Raw genomic sequence first — 5819 nt, forward strand, 5'->3', positions numbered from 1 at the left:
CCATCGGCATGCCGACATTCTCCTTTCCTGGAAGGAGAGGTATGGTGGTGCCTTGCCTGGCTAGCTCGTCTGCTATGCAGTTGCCTACGATATCCCGGTGACCCGGAACCCATATAAGGCTGACAGTAAACTGATTAGCCATCTCGTGGAGAGATTTGCGACAGTCTGCTATTGTTCGGGAGTTTGTGTTTGTCCAGTAGATTGATTTAATAGCCGCTTGGCTATCACTATATATGTTTATGTGTCTGTTCTGGGTGTTTAGCTCCCTTAAACAGACAAGTGCTTCCATTATAGCGTACACTTCCGCTTGGAAGACACTGCAGTGGTCAGGAAGTCTGAAAGACCGCCTGATCTCTAATTGCTCGGAGTATATACCTCCACCTACGTGTCCGTCTAGTTTGGAGCCGTCTGTATATAGACAGATTGCGTCTATTGAGCCCGGTCGGCCACGATCCCAAACTTCCCTGCCTGGGATCAGAGCTTCGAAGGGCGTGTGATTGTATTCACGGGTTTTACATAGATCCGTTTTTGGCGGGATCAATTTGTCATGCTGAAGAATCTTAGCGTGACCATACAGTTGGGCTTTCCATTGCCCTGTATCCCTTAGTCGAATGGCTGCCGATTTCGCCCTTTCCATTCCTGCTAAGTCCAGGCTCTGGAGGTTCAAGATCGCATTCAGCGCTTCGTTTGGGGTAGTTCGAAGGGCTCCACTCATACACAAGGCCGCCATGCGCTGTACTTTTGTTAAGTGGAGTTAAGATACATTGTTTGTGTAAAGCGGTCCACCACAGAGCCACTCCATATAGTAGGATTGGCTTGACTACCGCTATGTATATCCAGTTGACTATTTTAGGAGACATACCCCATCTTAGCCCAATTGCTTTTTTACAAGAGTAAAGTGCAATGGTCGCTTTCTTGGTTCTCTCTTGGTTGTTTAGTCCCCATTTAAGACGCTTATCTAATACTAACCCCAAGTATCTTGCGTGCTCACTAAAAGAGAGATTACAGTTGTTTAAAGTGGGTGGGTTAAGTTTAGGGATTTTGTATCTATTTGTAAAAAGGACTAGTTCCGTTTTTAAGGGGTTTACCCCAAGTCCGTTCTTTGTAGTCCATTCCGATAGTGTTTTTAGTTTTGCGGTCATAAGATCGCATAACGTTTGTGGGTATCTACCATTAAAGATGATAGCGACATCGTCTGCGTATGCCACTATTTTACATCCTCCTCCTTCAAGAATCCGCAGTAGTTTATTTACCGCGATATTCCATAAAAGGGGTGATAGTACACCTCCTTGCGGAGTGCCTCTGTTCACTAATCTAGTCTGGGTCGAGGTCCCTAGTGTGGCCGTGACCAATCTGCTTATCAGCAATTTGTGGATCAGCCCCACCAGCGGTGGCTCAACCCCTAGTTCAGTGAGGGATTCTGTTATTGCCGTGGGGAGCACGTTGTTGAACGCTCCTTCTATGTCAAGGAAGGCGATCAAGGTGTATTCTTGTATACTGAGTGATTTCTCGATGTTGCTTACTACCAAGTGTAGCGCCGATTCGGTCGACTTACCTTTGGTGTATGCGTGTTGCGCCTCTGATATCTGCGTCGGGTCAATGATGTCTCTAATATGTAGACCTAACAGTCTTTCTAAGATTTTTAGCAGGAATGATGTCAGACTTATCGGTCTGAAATCCTTCGCTGTAGTATGGGTGGCTTTCCCTGCCTTAGGGATGAAAACGACTTTCGTTTCCCGCCATGCTGTAGGTAGTTCACCTACTGCAAGAATGGTCTGGAATATTTTTCTCAGCCAGTTTATAGCTAGTTCTCCTGCTTGTTGAATATGTGCCGGTGTTATATTATCCGGTCCCGGCGATTTGTATGGCTTAAAACTATGAATGGACCAGTTTATATTACGGTCTGATAGTAGGAGATTTAAGTTTATTCCTTCTCCGGTGTGTCTTCCTGGGGGGATGTCCTGATTGTAGGCTCCCTGGGAAGTGAGCGTCTAGGAGTAGGTTTAGGGATTCTTCACTAGAATCCGACCATGATCCGTCAGCCTTTTGGAGATAGCCTAGGGATACGGCTGTCTTAGAAAGTATTTTTCTGAGCCTTGCGGCATCAGTTGTCTTTTCAATGTCCGAGCAGAAGTTCTGCCACGCAGTTCTCTTCTCTTTTCTAATGGCCTTTTTGTATGTGGCTAGTTCCTTTTTGTAGCTTTGCCAGTTTATGTCCTCATTTGCAGCTTTCGCTCTGTTGAACAAGTTTCTGCATTTGGCTCTGAGGATTGATAATTGCTGGGTCCACCAAGGAGGTTTTTTCCTTCCCCTTGGTTTCCCTAACGGGCATGCAGCTGAGAATGCCGCGTTGCATGCTTCTGTGAATTTGTTTACTATATTATCTAGCTCCTGAGTGCAAGGAGTGCTTTCTGGTGGCTTCCTGGGGAGGAAGTTCGATAGAATTTCTTTGTATTTATTCCAGTTTGCCCGCCTGGGGTTGGCAAAGCTGACCGGCACAGGTGATATTAGGGACAAAGTTGTCTCTATAAACCTATGATCTGAAAATGAGTGCTCATTGGAGACAGCCCAGTTTGTGACTGTGTTTATGAGTGAATCTGATGCCAGGGTTAGATCTATGATCGTTTGGCACGTTTTTGTTATAAAAGTAGGGGTATTGCCCCTATTGCAAAGAAATAAATTCGATTTAAGAATGAAGTCGAATAAAGACTCACCTCTGTCGTTGTTGATAGGGCAGCCCCACTGAGTATGGTGGGCATTTGCGTCGCATCCTATCACCAAACCTTTCTTAAGCTCTTCACATTCCTGTACCAGTCCTCTGACTAGCGCGTCTGGGGGTCTACCTTTTCGGAAGCCATGTAGGCCGATAGCATCCTAAAAGAGCCGCTTTGCAGCTCCAGGCTTATTGCTGTGTTGTCTCCGTTGCTGTATTTGTGAAGCAGAAATGTACTAAGATGCCGTTTGGCTAAAATGCAGGTTCGAATTTTACCTTGTTTGGGGTCAAGCATAAGCTTGTAGTCTTTTGTTCCCAGTCCAGCAACCCTGCCTCCTGCCACCCAGGGTTCCTGAACTAAGACCACGTCGGCTTCGCCTTTGGCCAGGCGAAGAGCAGCGGACGCTGCTTTACTGTGATGTAGGTTGATCTGCAGGAGTCTTAGCGACATCCCCAGCTGCAACCTCCACCACAGTAACGTCGGCCTCCGAATCGCTCAGGTCCACTTCGTCGATTGCCGGTCCCATCGCTCGCATCTCTGCTTAGCGACGAGTCGGTTGAATAGCCGTCCTCCGGCACACCGCGGGGTTGGGTGGGCCGGAAGATAGGCAGCGGCCCACCCAACCCCGCGGCGTGGTGCCGAGGACGATGGAGCTCGCTCGGAGCCCGAGCCAATAGTCACCTCGGATGAGAGTGATATGGAGTGGGCCGAGGACCCGGTCAAGGAGAGGCGGGAGTGGCGCCTAAAGAGGGCCAGGGATCCGGAGGTCGACGCAATCCCGCCGGGACCCACCCGAACATTTAAGGGTGCGGCGAACAGGCCAAGGGGCAGCGGAAGCACCTCGGTGAAGATGGCTGAGGCGAGAGCCAAGATGCTAAGGGACGAGGTCGAGCGGATGCGGACAATGAGGGCCCCGTACGGACGGCGCAGCGGGAATGGGAGCGGTTGAAGCAAGCCGCCGACGAAGTCATCGTGGCATATCGCCTCAAGCGAAGAGAGGAGAAGGCCCGGAAGGAAGCGGAAGTCGAGGAGGCCAAGAGAAAGGCGGAGAAGGAAAAGCGTTACTGGGACACCGAATGGCAACAACGGCTGCAGAAGTGGGAGGAGGAGGAGTGCCAGTTGTGGTCGAGTGAGGTCCTGGTGGAAGCAGTGCCCCTAATCCCAGGAGGGATGCAAGGAATTCCCCCGACTCCCCGATCCGGCGACAACGAAGGTGCCAGTCATGGATCCGAGGCCCCAAGCCAGTGCGTCCAATCGGATGGATGGGTTCACCACCAATGCCCAACCCCCATCCCCAAGATTGGCACGAGCCACCTCCGACCCCCCGCCCGCAAGAGTGGCCGGAGGATGACGACCGGGATCCCGCTCCCAGCCCCCGCCACGTCATCAGGAGGCGGAGTCCCCACGCCCACCGAAGTGGATCCCGGCCCGACCGCCCGCGCCCCGGTATGGCCAGGAGGTCCGAGGGGAGGAGCCAGAGGACAACAACCGGAATTCCGCTTCCAGCGTTTGTGGCCGGCGGAGTCCAGTGGCGGCAGCACATCGTGCCGTGGACCTGGCCCGTCGGCGACGAAGCAAAGGCCACTGAGGAAGCGGAGATCCCAGCGCAGGACCCACCAAAATCGAATCCGCGGGACCCAAGGGTGCGCCGCGAAGACGCCGGGTGGTTGCCGCCGACACCGGAGACTGGAGATGTCCTGGAGAAGGGGCCATGGGTGTGGCCACCTGTGGGCAACCAGAGGCCCAAACTCCAGCGGCAGGTCTCTGCCCCGGGGGCACGCGGCCCAGTGGCCACTGGTGCGAATGGCGTCCCGGACGGAGGGCGGATCCTGGCAGGACATCGCCGAGGAGGAGTGGCCAGCTGGCCTATTAGAGCAGCCGGTCATAAAGAATGCCATTCGACGAGGAGGCCGATGCTGCGTGCTGGCAGAGGTAGGCTGGAGGAAATATCGCATCCGTTTGGCGGCCTCTGGCCAAGTGAGTGTTCGCCGATTTAATTGCTAGCCGTAGAAAAAAATAAAAATAAAAATCTAAAAAAAAAACCCTATCACACACGTAAACACTGACACTGGGACTTAAAACGCGGACAGAACTAGCACAAACACTTAAAATGATAACACCATAAAAAGCTGGGGAGTTTATTTGGCTGCTTTTCCATCTGAAAAACAAAAGCCAATCAGTTGAATGACAAAAACAAAATCGAAGGCACAAACTCACATGTACATTAAAGAATGGTGGAGAGGGGTAGCTGCTGAAACGCGGTTGGGATCGTGGCGGCAGTCAATCTATGTCCCAGGTCATCTTCTTCTTATCTCCTTGGAAAAGCCGTTCATCTGAAAACAAAAAGAAAGGCAAATCAGTTGAGCAACAAAAAAAATACACTCACGTGTACTTTGAAATGATGGGGAGGAGTAGCTGCTGAAACGCGGGGGGGAGACGATCGTGGCGGCAGTCAAACCGTTTTACCCTTTTTCCTCTCTCTTTCCATTTTCGCTCGTAGGCGAGGGCCACAGTCCAAGGGTAAGCCAAGGGAAAGGGGGGGTTTAAAGAGAAAGCAGGATAAGAGAAAGGGGAATTGGGAAATTAAAGAGAAAACTTACCAGCAGAAAAAATTCTCCGCGTCACCATGTGCTTAGGGAAGGGGGCGCCAGCGATATTTGGCGGTCGATTGGCACTATCTTATAACAGCAGATCGATGGGCACGAGACATTGGAATTATCGGCATATGAGAGTCACACTAATAAACATCGCGATGATGAGGTGGCAACGCCACCCCAAGGTAATATCGATATGCAAGTCGTGTTATCGATCGCAATGGATTAGTGTGACCAAGACGAACGACAGGAGACCGCGAACTAGGTTGGAGCGGGATATTTAAAAATTTCAACGGCAACATCGGGATTTAAGGAAGCATACATCGACGAGGGAAGCTTCGTGGGAGAAAGTCAAGGAAATCGGATCGGCGCAGTATAACTCAACAAGGAGCTGTGGGCGTCGATGGAAGGATCAAGAAGACTCAAAGGCAATAAGGATACACAGGATAAAAGCCGGAGAGGAGGATCGAGCTTACTTTCGTTATCCGAAGAAAGGGGGGGATGTGAGGAG

At 51.0% G+C, this 5819-nt stretch overlaps 1 long non-coding RNA gene across 1 annotated transcript; it reads right to left on the bottom strand.

The window, feature by feature from the left end:
- Window positions 1-4819: 4819 nt before the first annotated feature.
- Window positions 4820-5367, bottom strand: LOC108041533. Its single transcript, XR_006417574.1, has 3 exons — window positions 5315-5367; window positions 4932-5047; window positions 4820-4872 (listed from the first exon to the last, which is right to left on the bottom strand). It is a non-coding gene; the product is annotated as an uncharacterized LOC108041533 (long non-coding RNA).
- Window positions 5368-5819: the final 452 nt, after the last annotated feature.

Source organism: Drosophila rhopaloa, unplaced genomic scaffold (genome assembly GCF_018152115.1).
Source record: "Drosophila rhopaloa isolate 14029-0021.01 unplaced genomic scaffold, ASM1815211v1 contig_181, whole genome shotgun sequence".
Classification (NCBI taxonomy): domain Eukaryota; kingdom Metazoa; phylum Arthropoda; class Insecta; order Diptera; family Drosophilidae; genus Drosophila; species Drosophila rhopaloa.